The 22764-nt window shown below is 42.4% G+C and overlaps 1 protein-coding gene and 1 long non-coding RNA gene across 9 annotated transcripts in view; one reads left to right on the top strand and one right to left on the bottom strand.

The window, feature by feature from the left end:
* MBNL2 (muscleblind like splicing regulator 2) overlaps nucleotides 1–19653 on the bottom strand; it is a 158333-nt gene extending 138680 nt beyond the window's left edge. For 3 of the 8 annotated variants that reach the window (XM_072976465.1, XM_031684419.2, XM_072976467.1), the window contains exon 1: nucleotides 10388–10610. The gene's annotated coding sequence lies outside the window, so the exon portion shown is untranslated. Of the gene's footprint in view, nucleotides 1–10387; nucleotides 10612–11238; nucleotides 11475–18733; nucleotides 18859–19016; nucleotides 19147–19531 lie in introns of those variants that run through there. The other 5 variants (XM_072976463.1, XM_072976464.1, XM_031684421.2 and 2 more) reach the window with 4 other exon arrangements.
* LOC140701167 (uncharacterized) lies at nucleotides 19474–20882 on the top strand. Its single transcript, XR_012080080.1, has 2 exons — nucleotides 19474–19567; nucleotides 20616–20882. It is a non-coding gene; the product is annotated as an uncharacterized lncRNA (long non-coding RNA).
* Nucleotides 20883–22764: the final 1882 nt, after the last annotated feature.

Here is a 22764-nt window from a genome sequence, read left to right as displayed (position 1 = left end):
CAGGGAAACTCTAGAGACAGGGTTTGTTTTGTTTCCTGAGGGGATGGTCTTTGTGGTGGCTGCCAGGAAGCTGACACTTTAGGGTTCAAATGATGAGCTTCCTAAAGGGGCAAATAAATAGTCCTTTCTACCAGCTAAGAGTCAGGTGTGAATAGAACCCCAGAGACATGGGGCATCTGTGTGCTATTTAGTAGGGATGCCAGGAACAGCCTTGGCAGCGAGAAGAAAACCCGGGAAAAGAGGGCACGGGTCAGCTCAGGAGCCCGCAGAGCAAGAGAGAAGGGCCGCCTGCAGCGCGCGCGCGCCACCAGACAGGAGGACCGCGTGCCCTCGCTGGAGAACGGGTGGCACACGAGAACGCGAACAGCCCTGCACGTGCAGAGGGAGGTGGACGTAAAGGAAGCGATTTCCAGGTTCTCAGAGAGGGTAGCCAAGCCACCACAACACAAAACATCTCACTTCTGCACGGGCCTCGCAGCTGATCACGAGCTTTTATGTGTCTTCGACCGAAAGTATCCGGAAGAGACCTCAGAGGAGGTCTTTCTTGAAGCTTCGTCCTGCCCGCACACACACACACACAAAGGCAACTCAGAAGTAAGGAAGAGGCCCACGAACCACAACAAACGGTGGAGGTGACGCGCGAGCCATCCCTGGCCATTCCCCAAGTCCCTCTGTGAGGAGGAACTCGTGGCTAAAACTGAACTCATGCCCGCAGTCTGCCAGTAATTGCTGGTTCGTGTTCTCTTTAACTCCTTAGTGAATTCTGCTACAAGTCATGTGCAAATGCAAGAGCAGTTTTTCTAAAGCAGACTCCTTTTGTTGCTACCACTAGGGAAGTACCGTTAGAAGAGGTCTGAGTGTTTGGAGACCCCCACCTCCTCTCACAACTAGAGTTCACCCCTTCCTCTGTCACTTGTTCGTGCATGACCTTGGCAAGGAACTCTGCCTCCTGCACTTTCTTTGCTTTGTGAGAAGGTTTAACTGAATACATAAAGCTCTCAGCGGAGGGCTTGGCATACAGTAGGCACTCAATAAACTCAATAAACACTTGTTTCCTTTAGGTCCTAAAAGGTTATTGGTAAATTAAAAATGCGTAAAAATACCGGCCATCTGTGTGCAGACTAAATGGGCATCTGGGCAGGGAAGACTTCCTCTAAATCAGGTTAGTGAGACTTCTGGCTCTAGGAAAGAGGGTCCACATGCCGGACAAACAGAAAAATGAAGGCCTTGAAGGGAGGGGAAGTCAGAAGGACACGAAACAAGGTCTAAGGCTGTCCACAGGCTGGCCCGGGCATTGCACTTAAGCTACCACGTGACACAGCTATCCTTTCTAATGTCTTCACTCATATCTCGGGACTTCAGAATTAGAACTTTTAAACAAATGTGATTTTAATTGCACGTAACACTTCTTCTTTACTCTTCCTATTCTGTGGAGAGAATGAGGGGAGAATGGCATTATCTTAAGGGAAACGAGTTTGTCAGAGTTCCTGGAACTAATCCCTGGAGGGTGTGAGGACTGAAGAAGGCACGTCAGACTTGCAGGCTCCAGCTCTGACCACCATCTAGAGGAAGCCTCTAAGGCTGATTTTGAACACACATATTTGGTAGGAAAACAATATCTCTGGGGAAGACATGTAAACAAACACCCTAGGCTTCCTTGGAGGCGGTGAGCAAATTTCTTGGGGAATTGGTGAGAGTCTGTGTCCACAGAGAGGACGCTATCGCAGGCACAGGGAGGCATCCACAGACCGGCTGTCTGTGGCCAGAGAGCTGCTAGAAGCAGCTCAAGTCCCCACCGTCACGCCCTGGACCACAGCAGCTTTGGTACAAGTCTGTGGGATAAGTCAGCTGGACCGCAGCTCCACTCTGAGCCTGGGCAGCTTGGAAAGGCCTCCTGTGTTGAGCAGATAGGTCCTGGCCCTCAGCCCTACAGAGCACTCCTTGAAAATCACCTTAGACCCAGAGATCCGCTGCCACCTACATGTCCACTGGCAAAGCCACCGTTGTGTTCTAGAGTGTCATCTTCATCACCTGGGAGTTTGTTAGGAATGTGGAATCTTGAACCCCACTCCAGATCTACTGGATCAGACTCTACACGTTTAATTAGCTCCCCAGTGGTTTGCTGTGTGCATGAAGGTTTGAGAAGTGCTGTTCTGGTGTGCTCATTGTACACATGAGGGCAATAACCATTTGCTTTCTTTGGGTAGTGTCTCATTTTTGTCAAAGGAGTCCTTCTGGCTGGGTTCAACTGACACCTGTGAGATCCAGGAATAAATGAACCCTGGTCTTTGATGATAGGAGGCCAGTGTCCAGTGATATCTCCAATCACTCTGGAATTACTGTCCTAACCACTTGTACCCTCAAAATGTGTGTTTTGAGATACAGATGCATACGTCTTGACAATTGTTGGTTTTAAATGCTTTCTTTTGGTTATTGATGAAGATTTACTTTTTGAATAGTCAACTATATATATATATGAAAGATACAGGTAGGAAATCCTCCTTATCCATCCAGCATTCTGTGGCTCTAACCGTGGCAGTGAATCAATATTTGCTTCCAAGAGGACCATGGCCGAGCACTCATGTCAGAGGTGACATGGGGTAGGACAGCGCCGTGCAGGAGGCTGCACTGTCACCCCTGGGGACCGTGGAGGCTGTGGGATGGCACGTCCCAGTTTCTGTTACTCATTTTCTGATGGACAGTTTTGCTCCTTTGTGGGAATCTATTTTCCTGATTCTTCGCTGGCTCTTATTCCCTTCTGGGCCCTGGGAGTCTTCCCCAAGGCTCGTCCTTGGTCCTCTGCCTGTCTCCACTTATGCTCCGGTGTTCTTGGGGGTAGTGAGTACCCCTGGCCTCAACAATGGCTTTAATGCAGTGTGTCTCAGTTTACGTTTGCAGCCTGGGGCCTAAGCTGTCATTTTCACTTGTCAAATGTCTACGGGATTTTCCACTTGGATGACCCATCATTAGCTTAAAAACACCATTACCAGATCTCAAAACTCAAACCTCCCTCCCTCCTGGACTGCATTCCCACTGATTGGTCCCTTTTTCCATCCACCCCCATCTTCTGTAATGGTCCCACCAATATTTTTCCTGCCAGAAACTCCAATGTCATTTTGGCTCTTCTAAGCTCTCACTAACTTCTATTATTTTTCCTTCAAGACGCCTCTTAGATTTGCCCTTTTTCCTCCGTCCTCACACTGCCATTCTAACCCAGTTCCTATTGCAGAAGTGTTTTGACCAATGGTATCTCTCGTTACACATTTCCTAACTTCTCACCCTACCTTCCAAGTCTTCATGGAATCCTTGTAAAGCATGAGATGCAATGTTGTAGGTAACAAAATTAAACTTCTCCATGTGGCCCTTCAGCTCTTCCATATTCTGACTTCCCCGACTTCATCTAAGCTTATTTCCCACTATTCCCCAACGTTTAATCACTATTCTTCAAAGTTAAGTCCACACTGGTCCCTACGTCACATCATGCTGTTCCTCCTTCTTAAGATAATCTTCCTTTCTCTCATTTTGACTATTGTCCTCTCCAAACTTCTTGGATCATAGACCCCTATCAGAAAAAAACACTTTTGAGCAGGAACAACCATTGGAAGATTAGTTACTTATTCATAAATGTTATATTTGTATAACAATCATACTGTTACATTATCAAACATATGTGAAAATGGACATTTTAAAAGGGTGAGCTAAATAATATATAAGATGTAAGTCCAATTGTTTCCTTTCCTCATGTAGAGGATGTTCTTGCCCTAGGCCTGGGGTGTAGACATCCCATTTTAGAAACACCGGTGTAGATAAAGTAAATCCATTCAGAGCTAGAGGAAGTATCTCTTCCTCCTCAAAGCCCTGTCTACTACTCCAGCCCAAAAGGAGTTCTACTTTCCTGAACTCTCGGGGTGTTTAAAATTACAAGTAGTAAATCATTGATATACTGTGTACTTCACCAATACTTCGTAGCTGATTAATTGAAGCTTGCATCTGGGATGCCAGAAATTTACAGATTTTTAAAAAGTAATTCAATATCAATTTAAAACATACTGTCTTCCCAAAATCACTTGAGTTGGGCCTTAATCCACTCCGTAACATCCATTGCAAGAAAACGCCAAGTCAGACTACCCATGTACTTTCATTTAGAGACGTTTTATGTCATTAAATATCATATGCACAGATCCCCATAGTTTTGAGGACCAGCTTTTCTACTTTTGGGCTAGTGAGATTTTTAACACATTGCTTAACCTCACTCAAATTTGGTTTTTATTTAATTTATAAGATGGGGACAAAAAGGGGACTTTGTGGCCATGAAAAGACAGGATAAGCATAAAAACAGAAATAATACATGGTGTAGACTGTACTCGTGTTATTACCCCCGGGATTTATGTATTCTAATGTGAACTGTACAAAGCACATCTGAGATTTCTAAAATAATCGACCTCCTACCTCTTCCTGGAATTTTTCTTTCTTTCTGCAAATGAATTATTTTAATTTTCTCAATTTTATTTGCTCAGCTGAGAACAGAGTGTTGCCTCCCTACAGAACTCGGAGGTAGGACTGGGCCTGAGTTTAAATCCTGGCTCTGCCAAGCACTAGCTGTGGGGTCACGGGTGTGCTACAGAAGCTTTCAGGACTCCTGGCCGGCATCAACCTTGGGGGGATAACATTAAGGTCATGAAGTTCTTTTAAGAGATTTCAAAAGACAAGAGACATGTGTATAAAGCACCTAGCCTTAATAGGCTTAAAAGAACTCCGTGAAATGCTCTCATGGGCAAATGCAATACTTTGAATTTTGGTCTCAATGTTGACTTTGGTTGTACCCTGACCTGCGAGCCACTTACAACCACTTATGAATTTTATGTTCTAGAAGTACCTCCCTGCCAGTCATATGCAAACTGTCGATGCTACTGGGTGCCTGGGTTGGGGCATGAAGCCGGTGTAGGTTTTGTCCCCTAACGTCTTCTGAGCAGTCGGAGCTGAGAAAGCGAAGCCCATCAACCTCTCTTCTTGTTCTGCTTCTGCACCTAAGCTGCCTGCTGAACTAGTTATAAATATACTTGTCATCCAAGGAAGCATTTGGGGACAGGAGAAAGTGACATGCCTTCATGTGCCAGGGGCAATTGCCAGTTTTTCCTGTTCTTCAAAATTCAAATCAATTAACCGCTGAAAAAAAATCAATGAATAAAAGTTTTAAAAATCCAGTTTATAACTCAGCTCCACCAGGAGCTTTACCTCGCACATCTTCACAGGAGTGCTCTAATTTTAGGCTCCCAATTTTTAAACCTTCTATTTGAACGGTTAATTGAGATAATGTCTGTGAAAGCCCTTTGTAGAGGGTATACAGAACTATACATATGTTAATTATCCTTCTCCAGGCATTTGTGTGCTGACCTATTCTTATCTGGTTTGTAAGTGTCTTGTTTCCCAGCGAGTGTGGACTGCAGACTGCTCAGGACCAGGGAGTCTTCAGTGTTTCCTGCCTCCTCCCACTGTCCTCTGAGGTGGCTCACCACCCCCAAAGTTCTTCCACAGCAGCCAGCTTGCCTAGATGCTCATAGACCTGAGAACCTGCCCATCTGTCTGCTAAGACGCATCGCTGAAAATAATTCTTGAGGCTCGCTTACATCCTCAGTCTCCTCTCCCAGGTCGTCCCAAACTAGGTCCCCTCCCCTGAGGCTGGTCTGCACCCAGAGAATATTCACTAATTTTGATGTTAGAGTGAAAAGCAAAACAAAACAAAAACTTTGTGTTTAAAAAGGGAAATAGATTTTTTTTTAAAAGTAACTCTGCTTCAAAGGAGGGCAGGGGTAGTTAATCCTCCAGGGTCAGGAATCAGGTTTCCTCACCGGGATGGGGATGGGGATGGGGATGGTAACATAATTGCAGGGGCTTCCCAGCCACCTCAAGGCTCAGAAGTGTGGGAGAAGGTCTGAGATTTCCTTTTGTTGGTTGGTGTTGAAGGCTTTTTAGATGATGCGTCCTGTTCCCCAGTCACCTTGGGGCTAAATCTCAGCTTGCTGACACTGGGTAACTGTTTTCAGTAGCCTAATATTTTGGGATTTTTTGGTAGCATTCTTGAATGCCTATGGTTCATCTTACATCTTTTTATGCCGTTTAAACAGTATTTATGCAGAGAAATATAATAGAGGCGAAGAACGTACACATAGGTATTTAAAACTCACTATCCTTTCTCTTGTTCACCCCCCAAACACCAAAACTATCTCAAACCTACAATTAATATCTGATGGTTAACAAGGTTAAGTTAACGTTGGCCAATAAAGTTATTATTAAAGTCCTTGAAACTTACAATTTGGCATCACTTCTTTCTGTGTTATATTTTGCACATACTCCAAGTCAGGTATCAGGTTATTGACTTATTCTAACCAAATAGCCAAAGCTAGAGAAGCCAAGAGGTGTTTAATAAACACTTGTTGACTGATTGATGGAATATCCCGACCTAGAATCTTGTAGACAATGCATTCTTTGTCCAAGCACTAAGGTGATTCAGTGGGTCCACTTTTATTACCAGGGGTTTCTGCCATATTGAGGGGAGCAGGCCAGCCGAAAACGTATCCATCAGCACTGTGGCTCAGGCTGACAAAGGAAAGCCCCCGGCCTTACCTTTCACACCTGTTCTCACTTTCGGCACAGAGTGGGGACTAGCTTCCACTCGGCAGCGCCGAGCAGCTGGGGACAAAGGCCTGATGCGGCCCGGCCGTGACGCCACCGTGGGCTCCCTCCTACGACTATTATCACAGTTCAACTAACAGTTTGTGCACATAAAAAAAATAATAATAGTAATACAACACCACCACCCAAAAAACAACAGAGCTGAGTAAAAAGCCAGAGGAAAAACAGTATTCTGACGAATTTACAAAGCCCAGTTCAGTCTTTCGCCTCATTCTTCTGAGAGAAACCAAAGCCTGAAGTAGCAGGTTCCTTGCTCCCCACGGCAGTGGACATCTGTGCCCACTGGGTCACTCCAGCAAGGGTGCCTGGCCCGTGGCATCTTTACTTCTCTTTACAGCCACTTCCCCTCTTTCTTTCTAGGCCTTCGGGTTGGGCCTCAGGCAGGTTTTATGAAAAGAGCAAAGTGTCTGGTCCCCTGTTCTGCTCTGACCCCAGAGTTCAGGGTTCACCTGGCCTGACTTTGGACCTACAGCTTTCTCTGGACTCTGCCCCTTGCTATCACTGGTGCTTCATACCTCCCCACCTTTCCACAACGCCCCTTGCCTCCACTGCCCACCTGCCTCCCACAGATGCCAGCTTTCTCTTCCTGACACGGCAGTAGCAACTGTTTCTGACCCTGCCAGCTCTCCTGTGCAGCTGGTCCTGGAGCTATTAAAGGCCCCAAACTATGTTTTCAACAACCGACATGCCCTGCAGTTGTACCACCTCTTCATTAATCAGAATCCTTTACCACTTGCAATGTGACCAACCTCCTTCTATGTTGATAATATGTTTTGTCATTCTGGAAAATGTAAACAAACCAATACGCCTTCCTATGTTGTTTTTTTTTTTTTCCTTATTGAAGTATAGTTGACATACAATACCCATCTTTTCTTGTCATCAGTAGAAAAGGACGGGAAGAAAGGAAGAGAAAATGCCTGCAGGACTGAGCCTTATCAGTCTCTCATAAGGAATTCTCTTAAACTCAATATCTAAATCCTCTTCTCCCAATTCTTGCCTGGAATCTTGAGTACCTGATCTTGAATCTCTCTGGCACTCCCCGAGCGGGGACTGGCTGGAAGCCATGTGATATTGATTTGTTTTTACCATAGCAACAGCAAATTAAAACAACTAGCAGGGAGAAGGCAGGCTGTTAACCAGCAACGCTACGTAACCGGCAGATTTCACAAGCGTATTTTTCTCCTTTCCTCTCTTATTCACTCCACTTTCACACATTTAATAAAAAAAGTCAAAGCAAAAAAATCACGCTAAATGCTTTGGGCAATACAAGGCCTGTGTTTGAGAGGGTCTGGTTTGCACAGCTTCTAGTATCTCGCACAAGATCAATGAAGAAGATACACACAGCAATGCTCTGACTTCCTCGGAAATTTTGTGTTGGTCTAAGGATAAATAGCCCTAGGAAATTTATATGAACGTTAAGTAGAATGAAGCGTTCTGTATATTGTGACTATGTATCTTAATACCCTAAGACATTTGTCAACAGTTTCATTAATACAGAGGTTCTATCCCTTTGTACTTTAACCAGCTCACTGTGTCAAGAGACAAATAACTTTTTTTTTTTTTTGGCTACAAGGTCAAGGCCTCTCAAAATGCTAGAAGTATGACGGAAAGTGTAGGAAGTATTCAATTCTATTAAGAGAGAGGAGAATTGAGATGGGTGTTTGCTCAAGGTACATAAAACAAGCAGCCTTGAAGAGGATGCAAACTAGAACTGGGAACTCCCAAGAACTCCAGTCTGTCCTGATGGAAATTCTTTCCCAAAAGACTCCTTAAGAAAAACTAACCATCCCCGATCTCTATGACCAAGGTTGCCACTTGTGACCCAGGATTAACCGCCTGCAGTCCTGGACTGCCCTTCCTTGAGGCCGTCTGCACTAGGACATGGTGCTCTTTATACTGGAGCAACTGTTCCCACCATCACAACCAGCCATGAACTTGGTGGCATCACCTGGGTCCTAAAAAGTGGCTCCAGGGGAACCAGGAATGCGGCCACAGGGACTGTCGGCCCAGGTGGCAGCGCTGGGTTGCACCGAGGGGAGGGGAAGCCGGGCCAGAAGCAGAGCCAAGCTCCACTCCCTGGCGCTCTTTGTCAGCACAGCCAGAACCCTGCAGAAAAACCGCTCTGACCTGCCCGACATGAGGAGGCAGGTAGGAGAAGATGCCCTATTTATGCTGGAGTTCAGTTTAGGGTTTAGAAAGGATGAGAATCTGAAGACATAACTTAAGACCTGCCAAGTGAGAGTTAGAACATTCCCAGCCAGGACGTAAGGAAATATTCATCTCCACGAGCTTGAATAAAAGAACACACAGCAGAAATAGTTGGGAGATGACGTCAGAAGTTCTGGGCTAGTGTCCTGCACTTCTCCTTGAAAGTAAAAACAGTGGATCTAGAAGAATCTACGTGGCATTGCCCTTATTTCAAGGAGTACTCCTGCTCCTTACAAAACAGGCAGGCTAGCGGAAGAAACTTCATTTTCTTTAGAGGTTATAAGAATGTCCTCCTTTTTTTTTTTTTTAACACTTATTATCCCCCAAATGCACCTATTACTCAATTAACAAATATCTTTCCACTTAACCTTTGTCTTTGAAAAAGACAGTCCTATTTCTTGAAGAACATTCACAGTGGTGGTGGTTAGGCAAGTCAGATTTTTTTTTTCCCTTTGCTTCAGTGCTTGCTAACTATTCTAAAAATGTTACACATTTATTGTAAACATATGCTTCCGAGGCCTAACAAAAAAGCACAGTTTCCTCATGCCTGGCAGAAATTTAAAACGGAAAAGGGCAGAAAGAATTCTCTAACAAATATATCCTTTCCTTCTCTTGGGCCAAGTGTGTTAAAAATAAATCTTCTCCATCATTTCTCACTGCTGCTTCTCAGCAAGAAAGTTGATATGGTTCAGCACAGTGAAAACACAGCTTTAAAAGCTAGCCTGCCCTCATTAAATTATACTGCTGGCTGTGTGTTCTCATTAAAAATGCATAAAGATCAGATAATTGCAGTAAGCATTATTAACCCAGCTTTACTTTTGAATATAATGGTCCCACTTAAAAGCTGGAAACAAAGGCTCAGACATGCCAGAAAAAGAAGTGTAAACATTGAACTACAGTATCGAAAACTTGTCAGAAAGCTACCTCTTGCTGGCTTGTTAAAAATGTGCTTTGGAAACTCAATTAAAGCCGTGGCATTATGGAGCTAGGTAGGTCCCTAATTTCTAATAAATAGACTTTTTTTTTTTTTTGGCTAAACATTCAATCGATGATTATTTACCATGAAGTTTTTTTTTTCTTTTCCTTAATTACAAGTCTGTTTTCAAATAACAGGATCAATGTAAACTTTATGTATTCGGGAGCTAACGATGGCAGTATGAAAATTTTTCTGTAAAAAGAAAATAAGAATGCTCCCAAGAATTCAAATGGTTTTTGTTGAATAATCAATGGACCTATTCTTTGAATAAAAACCCGTTTTATGCCTCACCCCAAACAGGCGGCATAGATTCACGCTTTGCCATTTCTTTTTCTCAAATCAAAATGTTACGTAAAACTCCAGGGTCCCCTGAAAGTATTACATTTGAATTAGTGGAATCCGGTTTCCCTGGCTTCCCTAAGCAACACACACGGAATGCAGCATACTGCAGCAAACTCTTTAAACATTCAAAAAAAAAAAAAAAAAAGGAGGGGGGGATGGTTCCCCTACCTTGTTTAGCTCTGCCTCGCCTTCCTTTTTACAGTAACCCCAGGAACATCTGGCAGAATCAAGCGGCCGAGGCTTCTCCGCTGCATCATGAGGAAGAAATTTCCATGTAAATAGTTCTCATTCCCTGTTTATTGTACTCTGAGAGCCGTCTGCCGTATCTGGAAAATTTTGCCTTCTGATGATGAAGCAAAGACAGTCTAAACTCTGTTGCTGTAAGCTGCAGCCCTTCCTTCCGACAAATCCCTCCCCGCCGCGGGCAGCCAATCCCCAGCCAGTTCGTCAGCCCTACTCGTCTGAAACTGGCCCTCATAGGATGACTGACACAGCAACACAGCACTTGCAGTGTGTGAAAACAGTGCATCCATACTGATGAAAGAGGAATTTCCCTCTCAGAAGAAAGCGATCATCGCACCAAGACAAAGTGGCATATAATTGGCAGAGCAGAGAGAGGGGTAGCTCTGGAAAGCACCCTTGAAGACAGCCAGCCCAAAGCTCGTGGCTGCCCTGGAAAGACTTTGAAAAATACCAAACTCCGCAGATTCAAAAGGAATCCAGGTTGTACCTGAAACTGAAGTCCTTGTCCCACTGGACAAAGCATATATATATATTTTTAAAGGGAAAACACTTCAATGTCTGCCGTGGAAATTAATATACCTTACAAAAAATGTACCTGTGATTTCCAGTAGTGAGGAAGAACCTGTGAGCCCAAGTGCCTGTTCAAAGTCAAAACATGCCTCTATACCTCGTATAACATCTGTTACTGTGAAGGTTAATTACTGCAGCCCGTGTATCTTCCGTCTAAGTTTTCAATCAGGCAATTCTGAACAATAAAATTGGTATCTATACTTTACCTTTTTGTGCTCCTGGCAGGCTCCCATGAGAGGATTAGATACGCCTTCACCTAACCCTAAGGTTTCTTAGGTGCCGCTTGATAAATACGGTGTTTTGGTCCATTTTGTCATTAATGAAGCAACGATTACAGGAAGATGTTTACAGCTGAATACACATGGCAGGTGATTCAAGGGGGGCCATCAGGTGCGACTTCACAAAGGGTGGTCTGGAGGTGCTGAACTTCCCTGAGATAAAGCTAGAGAAGAGAAATGGAAAGGTTAGTAAGGGTTATTTATTTTTATCCCAGTCAACGGTACTCCCTTTTGAAAAAATGTACATGGCATTTAGAAAATGCAGAAAGTATACATTTTCCTTCCACTAAACACAACATTTTGCATTAAAAAAAATTGTGTCATGATTACATGGCTAGACCAAGGCAGGAACAAAGCCCCATTCATCTGAAAGTTTGAACCCAATGCACTATTGCTTATAAGAAACTGTTCAGTGCATCTGTAATGAAGTAACATTTGGGGTGGAATGTAATGATTTCTTTTGATTTTGCCAATTGCATTTTAAAATCACAGTGTTTCATATGATTTGTAGGCGATTTCTTCAATAGAATATCACACTTTATTCCCCTCAAATTTTATAATGCTCTTTTTCATCCCAATGTAAATACATCAACTACTTTCATCTACTATAATTTTTCTGGAAATTTAAATCACCTCTGTGGTCAAACAGGTAAAGTTATTTTTAAATATCAATATTCTTAATATTATATTGCATGTAAATGGGATATCACAGGTTTATGAATACCCTCTTCCCGATCCCCCTCTGATTTTGACTTTGAAACTACCTTTCCCATAATTTCAACCCTGAAATCATAGTCTTTGACTCATTCTTCTGATTCCATTCAATGAAACTAAATCTGGTTGATATTTTCTTTCTAGCTAGTTCACAGCTCTGACCTATTCTCTGGCTAATACAAATGCTAACAAGCTGGCTTCTGGGACTCAAGCCTCCCCACGTTCAAGCTCCCCTGTTGCCAGACAGGTTTTCCGAAGTCATGTAGCATCATGTTCCTTTCATATTCAATTCTTCTCTCTATAAAATCCAAATTACTGACCTTCAAGGTCCTTCATAATCTGGGCCCTCCCTTTCTACTCAGCTTTTTCTACACTGTTTTTCTAAGTGAATTTTCTGATGGAGCCATGACTTAATTCTCCAGGGCCTCGCTCCTACATCCCATCTTCAGATCTGACTCCCAAGAGCTTAACTTAACAAAATTTTACCTAACCTTTAGACCTCAACTTACACCTTCGTTCTTCTGTAATGGTTTGCCTATTCATCCTACCTTCTCTAACATTCATTCTTCCCCTTTAAAAGCACTCTGCACTGTCCACTTTCCCAGACCATTAAACCCTTAGAGATGAGTTGATCTTCCCATCTCAGAAGGCTAGGCTTGTGTAGTATATTAATTAAGATAATGTACCTAAAATGTCTATACAGTGGCTGGCATGTGATAAATGCTCACTAAATGATGGGTATTCTTATCTTAATTTCTACATTGTTCATTGCATTTAGCAAGATGCCATGCACAAACTCGCTGATTGCATGACTCATGTCTCAAGAGTTGATAATATATCCACCTTGCTGCACCAGCCAAGAATCTGGCAATCATTCTTGACCCTCCTCCCCAACCACCCTATGAAATCTATTATCAAGGCCTGTCAAGTTTAGCACCTAAATATTTTGTAGTGTTTCACTCTGCTCCATCTCCACCAATGGAACTCTGTCTGAGCTATTAGTGTCCTTTACTATTGAAATAGCCTCTTGGCTGGTGTCCTGCATGTGTTCTTGATCCCTCCAATCCCTTTTCTGCATATCAGCCAGAATAATAACCAGAAACAGAATTTTGATTATTCCATATTTCTTTGCTATGAACTGAACTGTGTCCCACAAAATTCATACATTAAAGCTCTAAGCCCCAATATGTTGGCATTTGCTGATGAGGCCTTTGGGAGGTAATTAGGTCATGAGGGTGGGGCCCTGGTGAAGGGGTTAGTGCCCTTATAAGGAAAGAGGTTGGAGAGAGAGATCTTTTTGCTCTCTCTCAGCCAAGTGAAGACACCGTAAGAAGGTAGTCATCTGGAAGCCAGGAAGGGAGCCCTCACCAGAACCCAGTGATACTGGCATGCTGACTTCAGACTATCAGCCTCCAGAACTGTGAGAAAATAAATTTCTATTGTTTAAGCCACTCAGTCTACATGGTATTTTGTTATGGCTTCTTAAGCCGACTAATCTAATCTTTAAACATCTTTGAGTTGTTCTTAGGAAGAGGCGTAAGTTCTCAGAATGGCCTACGAGGTCTTGTGCTATTCAGCCCCTGCCCACCTCCCTAGCCTAATCAGAGGCCACGTCTTTGGGGAACGCTTCCCTGACCCCAAGATGAGTTCACATACACCTGTTGTTTTCTTGCACAGCCCTATGTACCCTATGGCAGTGCTTCTCAATTTAATATGTATGCAGATTCCCCCCCAGGGATCTTGTTAAAATGCACATCCTATCTTAGTAGGTCTCAGGTAGATACTGAGATTCTGCTCTGCTAACAAGCTCCCAGGTGATGCTGATGCTGCTGGTCCGTGGACTGGTCTTTGAGTAGTAAGATTTTATAGATGTTGTTCACTTTACAACACTTTTCACAGGGTATGGTGACACATTTCTTTGGTTAATTACTTAAGATCCATCTTCTCAACCAGCTTGTCAGTGTCAGAAGTCACTGTTGCCTCTCCAGCATCTAATCTAGGATGTGCCTGGCACACAAGAGGAGATTCTCAATAATAAACGTGTGTTGAATTAATTGATCAATACAATACACTGCAGATCCTAGCTGGACTTTCTTCTTTTTTTCTTTTTTGTCCTCCTCCTCTGCTGTGTTCCTAATTCAAGCCCCCATCACCTTCTGTCTATTCTTTACCTCTCTGCCTCCAATCTTGCCCCTCACTTCTCACTCCATTTGCAACACCACAGCCAAACTCATCTTTTGAAAACAACAAATCTTATAATGCCACTACCTGCATAAAGTTGCCCAATGACTCCCTATTATCTTCAGGGTAAATCTCTTGCCTAATTCTTGAGTATATTCTCTTACTACTCCTCTTGAACTCACTTCTCTCCTGCTTCACAACTAGTATGACTGGTTAGTTTACTAATTTTAATTTTAATCCTTAGAATGTGTTATGCCCTTTCTAATTTAGAGACTGGATTCCTTCTGCATGAAACATCTTTTATTCATCTTACACCCATCTAACATATTTCCATCCAACATTTAATGTGACAAGTGATATAATAGACATTTACTAAATAGTAGTTGAATGGTTAATGGATAAACTTGAAAATGGCACTAGTAACGAAGTGGCAAAGGCAAATTCAGGTTCTTAATAAAGACTGATAATGAAGCCATAGAGACAATGGATTTGGTCCATATATTTTAAAAAGTTCCTCTAGAGAAGGGAAAGGAGAAATACTATAAAAGCCAAAAGGCATATGCAGTTATGAGATCATCTCCTTTGCTGGATATACCAAAATTCGCAAGACAAGAGGAAAATTAACCATTAATGATGTTTAAAGTGGAGGTGATTTCCATAGAAACAAAGTCTGCCTTTGAGTGGAAATGGATAGGTGTCCTAAAACAGATGGAAGTGCTGAATTTCCAGAAGAGATTGGCTAGCAAGGAGACGCTGGTTTACAGCAAGAGAGAGAGATGAGACAGGGAGGTGAGTTGCAGGTGGGCCAGGTCTATGACAATTCAATCTTAGGGCACATTCCTTTCTCAATAGAATATTTCTATCTAGTACTTCCCTACTTGGTCCTTTAGTAGATCCTGTTTTTTATTTTATTCTGGTTATTTTATGTATAAATCCTATTGGAAGTCCTTTGAGGGCATAGACCATGCATTTAAGTCCTTTTGTATCCTCTGCGAGGCCCAGCATGAAGCAGTGCCGAATTAATTTTGGTTGATGTGTATTTATTTATGATTCTAGAGAAAATTTGCATACTTAGAAGAGACTGGTAGTTTTTTTTTTAAATATGGGAGTTGCTGAAAATGCAGAAAGAAACAGAAAATTTGTTTTATAATTGTTAGACAAAAAGGTAGTGTTTTCAATTAAATCTATCACAAGAAGTTCAACTAGTTCCTAAATTTTCTCTGTAAAGCCAGGGGCAGTAGGCCCTGGGAACAATTAAGATTTAACATTTCTGGGTTAGAAAAATAAATTGCATAAAGCATGTAAATGAGATAATGTTGAGAAACCCATTGCATAGAACATGGTAAGTAATAAATACTCAACATATGTTGAGCACCACTATTACCACTACTGCTATTATCACCAGCAACATCATCGTCATCTTTGGTTTCTAGAATTCTAGCAAGATTTCACTGAGGAGTGAAAATGTGGCGATGGATTAAAGTAGGGATTTCCAAACTTTCTCGGTCTGTGGCAGTATTTTTTTCCCGCTGTGCTCTTAGCCCAAAAGAAACACCTAACTGTTCTTTTTATTAAGTAATTAGGTCCTAACAACTTAGGGTTTGTTTTAACAACTTTGTAGCTGACTGAAAAGTTAATACCAAAAAATTTGAAAGAATAAAACTATTTTTATTTCGTTCTTAAATAACCCTAGTTGGTTAAGAATGAAATATTTATAGTGGATCGTGAGTGCCTGTTGGGCACTGCATACAATTCTCAGAGCTTGAAATAAGATGGAAAGCATGGCTCTCATTTCCTGTTCCACATTGGTTTTTGTGTGGCACTTGGTTTCTTCTGAGCAACTGCTGAAAGTCCAAATTTGCAGATATCATTGAAAGGAATGTAGTATGATTCTAGAATTGAAATTGAATTACCTTGAATTAGTTTGCACAGCATATGACAAATGTGAAATATTGCTGTGTTTCCCCCTAGAAATATAAAATATCCCATGGAACCCCTGTGAGTTCACTGCAGTCTCCCAGGGTGACTCACGGTACAGTTTGGGAACCATGGCACTAAGGCAAGAGTCCCGACTGGCTGGCCAACATCAACCATATTCATTGTCTTCTTCTGGTGTGCTAGTTGCATCAGGCCTCCTGTCCTGAGGCCCAAGGGCCTTTGATGATGCAGAGACAAAGTCAGGATGCACCCAACCCTGAAACTAAGGTCGTCTGAAAACAAACATCTAAGACATCCGTGAACCTTATGGTCCTCCAGTATTTCGGATGATTCAGGGGCAAAGAGAAAAAACCAGGATGGGACAAAGTGGATACTGATGCTGCCAGCTCTTCCCAGGGAGGGGGACTTGCCAGTGACCATTTGCCTTTCAAAATGGTCAATTCTGAAAATACTTGCAAAGAAGAAACAGTGAGTCTTTTTCCTATGATTCCTCTCCATTATGACACGGCTCAGCCTCATTGTTCTCCTAGGCCAGCCCGGCTTCCCTCACATTTACTGTGGGGTTCACTATAATTTGACTCTCCAGACATAAAAAAGGGGGAGTATTTTTTGACTCCGTCTCCACCTCCTTGTAGTAAGGTGCCATTTCGGACAGAGCAAAGAGTCCTCCCAACCTGAAATGCCAGAGGGTGCAGCCATGTGCCCCCCGGTGGATCACCTGGAAGATTTTCCGTCTGCGGCCTCCCGCTCATCTTCTGACCGAGGGGACCAGCTGGCCTGGGGTCCAATAGCAATTGGGTGGAAGGAGATCTACCCACTTTGCTCTACTCCCCTTTCTTTTCCAGAGCACCTTTCGTCATAAAGTATAATCTACCCGATAGTCATTGTTTGCTGTCCCTTTCCTCTGCTGGAATGTAAGCACCCATGGGCAGCAGGCATTTTCTGTTTTGTTCATTAGCACATTTCAGGTGCCTACCACAGCACTTGACATACAGGGCTGATGATAAATACTCGCTAAATAAACAAATAAAATATGAAAGGACTGAAATATGGTGCAGGGTGAATAGGAAACCGTGTTTGAGACACAGGGCCAACCATCAAAGCTGGAGTGGTGCTTCCTAAGGGCCTTCCAAGGGTCATTAGAGCCACATGTGTGAAAACCAGGGGCGAATCAAGACCAGGGATGGAGAGTGCAGCTTCATGCCACCCAGCAGTGTGTGCTCTGGCAGTGGACGTTTTATGTTTCACTGAAGTTTGGTGGGCAGCCCAGATCCCTAGAAAGGGACTTTAACAGAATGGGAATAAACGCTTTTTCAAAAGGTTCAGAAGTGGGTGACGAGTTTGAGAAAAAAGATCTTGGTGAGGTCTTGGGCCAGCCTGTGACAGCGGGAGTGTGCGAGCTGGCCGACTAGAGAGGACAACTGTCACCTTGGGGCGCAAGTATGGACTAGATGTGGGAAATGAAGCATGGTATATGTGTAAGTGCAGCTTTGATTGCAAGCTTGATTTTAAAAATGAATGCAACTGGTTTTGATTTAGTATAATGTAGCATCCCTTGATGAAACACTTTTCGAAGCACTCACTCCCATCTCCATCTCTTTTTGTTTCTCCCAGGATTGGACTCCACCTCGGTTCACTTTTCCACTCATCTGATTAGCATTTATCACATACTTGCCATACATTGGTTCCAGCTGAGATACGAAAGGCAGAGAGATGAGCGAGACATGACCCCAAGGAGTGAGAAGAATTATACCATGATCCCCAAGGCGAGATCTGCGGACACTAGTCTCAAAATGTTCCTGAAGGCAAGGGTCCATGGTCAAGTAAGTTCAAGAAATACTGGAATAACCAACTAAGCATGTGCTTTCATCGAAAGTCATATGGGAATATGCTTTGTGAGTCTCCAAGGCAGGATATGTAGTTGCCATGTTTGAGAATTTATTTTACCCTTTTATTTAAAAAGCATCTCACTTGTAATGGTGTTAACGTCTGACTAGTATGGGGGATGCACTTTGGGAAACACTTGCTCAGATAAATCTTTTTTTCCCCTGTTCTTTGGGACATGCCTGGATCTGCTTACCTCATGCACCTCCAGGTCTTTTATCTGACACCAGATCTTCCTACTGTATCAAGGTCCTCAACTTTGCCAATGACTTGTGTGTTGTCTGCCACGTCTCTAGTGCTACTTTCTACTCCTTTCTTGGAACCACAGTTACGTGGAAGTCCCTGTGGCTCTAGGACATCTCGGCTGGACCAGACCTTCACAGCCGTCCTTCTCAACCAATCTTGGAGGTCATTTGCCCAGGTTTTCCTGGCCAGCAGGGGACCCCTGGTGACTGTATGCGACCTATGGGCATAACTATCCTTCCAAATCTTAGCCCAGTCTAAATTCTAAGTTCCAGTGAAAATACCAATTTCTGGATAAATTCTTCTTTTTTTCCATCAAATGCCACTCATGAAAAGTGCTTCTTAAGAGTTTCCATAGTCTTGGAAGGGGTAGAGACAATTTATTTATTAAACATATACATAGTGATTACTGTGTGTTGAGTACAACACTATGAAATACATGCTGCGATTATCCCACCCTTACCTGACAGATGAGAAAGTCACCTGCACAGGTAAGTAATCTTCATGGGGCCACACAGCTGGTCAGTGGTGGAGCCCATTGCCCCAAGCAGACTGGTCCATTTTCTTTACCACTACAGCATGCTGGCTCTAAATGTAACAGAAAAAAAAAATCATACAGTAAATGAGAAGGTGTCAAGTGCTAAGACTTGAAGAAAAAAATTTTAAAAAAGGAAAAGGAAAAGTAGGGGAAAGTCCTGGGGACCTGACAATCTGAGGCACGTTGGGAGGGGACACTCGCCACTTACAATGAGTAGGCAGGACAGGCCTCCTTGAGAAAGTGCCCTTCGAGCCAAGACTTGCAGACGTGGGGGAGTGTGTCATGGGCTCTCTGGAGAAGCCTGCTGCACACAGAAGATGCAGACTCCAGGGAGAACTCTGGAAGACCTTCATGTGGAAGGGACTTCCGTGTTCAACTGCTCTGGCCTCCAATTATCACTGAATCCCACCCCTTGTTTCTTCATAGCTTTTCTCGGCTATGCCCTGTACTCTCCAGACAAATGGCATAAGCCATTATTCAGTTCAGCTCAGTCGACAGCCAGAAAACGGTGTCTCCTGCCTTTCTGGCTTCCAATTCAGGACTCCCCTCGCTGCCCTCCCTCTGCCAACAATCAGAAGGTGACAGATCTTTCTTTTCACTTCTAGATGTTTCCCTATTTCCCTTTTCATTAAATTAAAAATACCGCTACCTCTTTCCAGGTTGATTCACCCAATTGTCATCTCATGAAGACATCATCAGCATATATTAAAATTTCAAACTTACGTAAAGCGTTCTTAAATTTTCTTCCAAGAACATGAGGTATGTTTTATAATAAAATTTTTTATCTTTATTTTAAAAGTAATTGGTGCAAAGAGAAAGCTTCTGGCTTTGTTTTATCTGCTACAGAAAAGGGATCATGCCATGGATAGATTCTTTACCAGAAATGGGCAATTATTTAGCCTTCCATCTGGATCAGAGAGAAAAACAGGTTCACCTTAGCAACAGCATTCTAATGCTGATGTCATCACCTTACATCATTCTGGTCTCATGTCACTGTGTTCTTTCTCGAAAATCTCAAACCTTTAAATCTCAAAGCTTTATAGATCTCTGCATTTAAAAGAAAGGAAGCAATAACCATATTTAAATATTCACCGAGTCATTATAATCTTGAACTCTGTTAGCAGGTCTCTCTTCTACATCCAAACAAAATGAGAATTGTTCTTTTTTGACTCAGTCCAATTTTTGCTAAAGCTTTGCCTGCACCCCTGTGTCTCCCGAGCTGAGCTGATGCCCACAAGCTTCCTCTGTGTCCCCAACTCATCAGATTGCCAGCCTCCCCAACAAGCCTGATCACTTACAAATGTAATTATTTTATTTTGCAAAGCAGTCCAGTCCTGAGGCGATTATGGTGAGATTACAATCATGGATCCTAGGGCTGGAAGAACTCTGACTATTCATCTAGATTCTAGCCCCTTATTTGAAGGCGAGGAAACAGAAGCACAGTGCTTGGCTTTTATTAAAGACGGAAAAGATTTTAACCCTCTGGAAGTTTGTACTTTCCCAGAATTTCAGGAAGGCTTATGACAGGGTGTCAGCCCACGCATCGGGAGTTATCTGCCCCCCCGCCATCCCTCCCCAGACCTCCCCCTGTGGTCTCCTCCATACACAGAAACTCCATACACCCAAGTCGGTGAATTACAGCCGTCAGAAATCCTTCCTGTACCGGAAACTGAACTGAGACTCCTCCACTTAGAAGTTTAAATACTGGCTGTGGTCTCAAAATAAATCACATTTCAAAATTCACAGTTGTGTAGGGTCATTTAAGTTATGTTTATTTATAGCAATAAACATTTGTATGTATTCACAGGAAAAATTCGCTATCAGCGAACAGAATACTATCCACATACATATGACACTTTGGCAAAACCAGGCTCTCAGCTTTCAAAACCACAAGCTCTGCTACAAACACAAAGACCTCCTTCATGAGCTCTCATCACACGTTAACTGGCGTGTTCCAAAAGTGACTTCAAAAGTTCTCAATTTGCTGGATCCCTGACTAAGAAGCAGAGGTGATATTTTTAATCTATTTTAATCTTAAAGTTATTTTTAACATAATTAAACATTTATAACTGCACTTTATATATACTTTGAGTTACATAACATTGCTGAGCTAATAATTTGGACCACACTTTAAGAAACCTTCTATTTTCAGGATTTCATATTTAAATATAATTAGGAAATGCCTTTTGTTTGGAAATCAATATTTTCCTTTTAAAGGACTTTTTAATATTGAAAATAGCAAAACAAAAGTTTCCCAAACTTCTAAAAAACGCAAATTTCACCAAAAGAGCAATTAGAACACATTCTTCATACTGAATCAACTAATAAGTACTTATTGCCCTAATTAGACTAACTGACACCCAAATACAGATTCTACCATTGTTCTCAGAGCAGAGAAAAGGGCTGCTTAATTTATCTTTGTTTCTTCAATATTGGAAAGATTATTATTAAGCATTTATTGTACCCTGTCTTTTGAAAAGCACTTCATAATAATTTATTATTTCATACTCATAGCCAGTCTGGGCGATCACTTTCTTTGCCTTCATTTTACAGATAGAGAAACTGAGGCAAAGTTGGAAGACCTCATCCTGGGTCTCCTGAGACCCTAGGAGCTGAGGTGGGTGGTAAACTCAGATTCTGTATAAAATTTAGATCCTTCAGTGGCACAAATACTCAGACACAGTCTAATCCTGAAATTTGAGCAAAGATTCATACTCAGTTGCCATGTTTTAGCAGGGAATTGGCAAGCGAAATTTTGATGAGCTCTCTTGTTCATGAAGAGGAAAATAATAAGAAAAGTGATTGTCTTGGAAACATGGAAATAAAGAGAACTTCCTGAAATGCAGAAGTTTAATTTAAAAATTCATAATTAAGTTACCCAAATCATATCTTTACAGTATCTTGAATTCATTTCTTGTGTGTTTTTAGCTGCTTGGGTGGCCTGTTTGATTTTTCTGCCCACCTCCTGCCCCTATGTTTAAGAACTCTGCTTAATGGACAAACTGGCTACAGCCTGACAGACCCAAGTAATATTTTGTAAGAACACATTTTCAGTTAGTTTACTTAGTTGCTGAGGTTAATGTCCAGGGCCACTTTGTATGACCAGGGAGGTTGTGTGGCAAATCTCCAGGCCGTCATTCAGGTTATAGTCCACATTCTGCAGCCAACATACTATGTGCTCCGCTGGAGTTATGCAGTGCACAACTTGCTCAACCATACAAGTCTGTCAAGTTAACATTTTCAGATTAAGATTGAGGTAGTAGATACTAACAGAGAGTGGTCACAGATTTACCACTTTTAGATACTCTCTGTGTTTGTCCTCTGACTCTCTTCTAGTCTTCTGTAAATCTTGTCATTATTCTCTCAAATCTTTCTCAAGCCCCTGACCCATACACATCTATACCAGAGACTCCTCTACATTGTCCCTAATAGCCTAAGGACTAGTAACTAGGGTTTCTATGTCCCAGGAGATTGATAAGATAAATCCATGAATCAGCTTTTACTTCTAGAGTTCTAGGAACAATCTAGTTCTGTTGTACAATCTGGGCCAGGCTGTATCTTCCCCAGAGGCTCTGGTTCCAACTCTACAAAGGAATCAGAGGTATGAGGCTAGTCTCATGGCCCCACTCCCTCAGTCACAGAAACAGTCCCAAGCACTGAGTCCTACATTTCTTGGTTGGTGCCACCAGAGCCCAAACCTTTCCACATTTTTTTTTTCCTGCTAAATCCTGATCCTGCAAGATGATCTAGGAAAATTAAAAAAAAAAGGATTCCTTTTTAAATTTGTTTGGGAAACATTGCATATTATACTGTCTACTTGGAGATCCACAGTGCTTTAGCATATTAAAGGCTCTGAGAAGTCCTGCAAGAAATACATTTGTTTAATTTTGTTTATCCCCAAACTTATTTATTTATTTTTGGTAACTCCTATTGCTATTAAAATGCACTTTGGGAAA

The sequence above is a fragment of the Vicugna pacos genome, chromosome 14, assembly GCF_048564905.1.
Source record: "Vicugna pacos chromosome 14, VicPac4, whole genome shotgun sequence".
Taxonomy (NCBI): Eukaryota; Metazoa; Chordata; class Mammalia; order Artiodactyla; family Camelidae; genus Vicugna; species Vicugna pacos.
The sequence above is the reverse complement of the archived record's forward strand: the minus strand, read 5'-3'. Positions and strand labels throughout refer to the sequence as shown.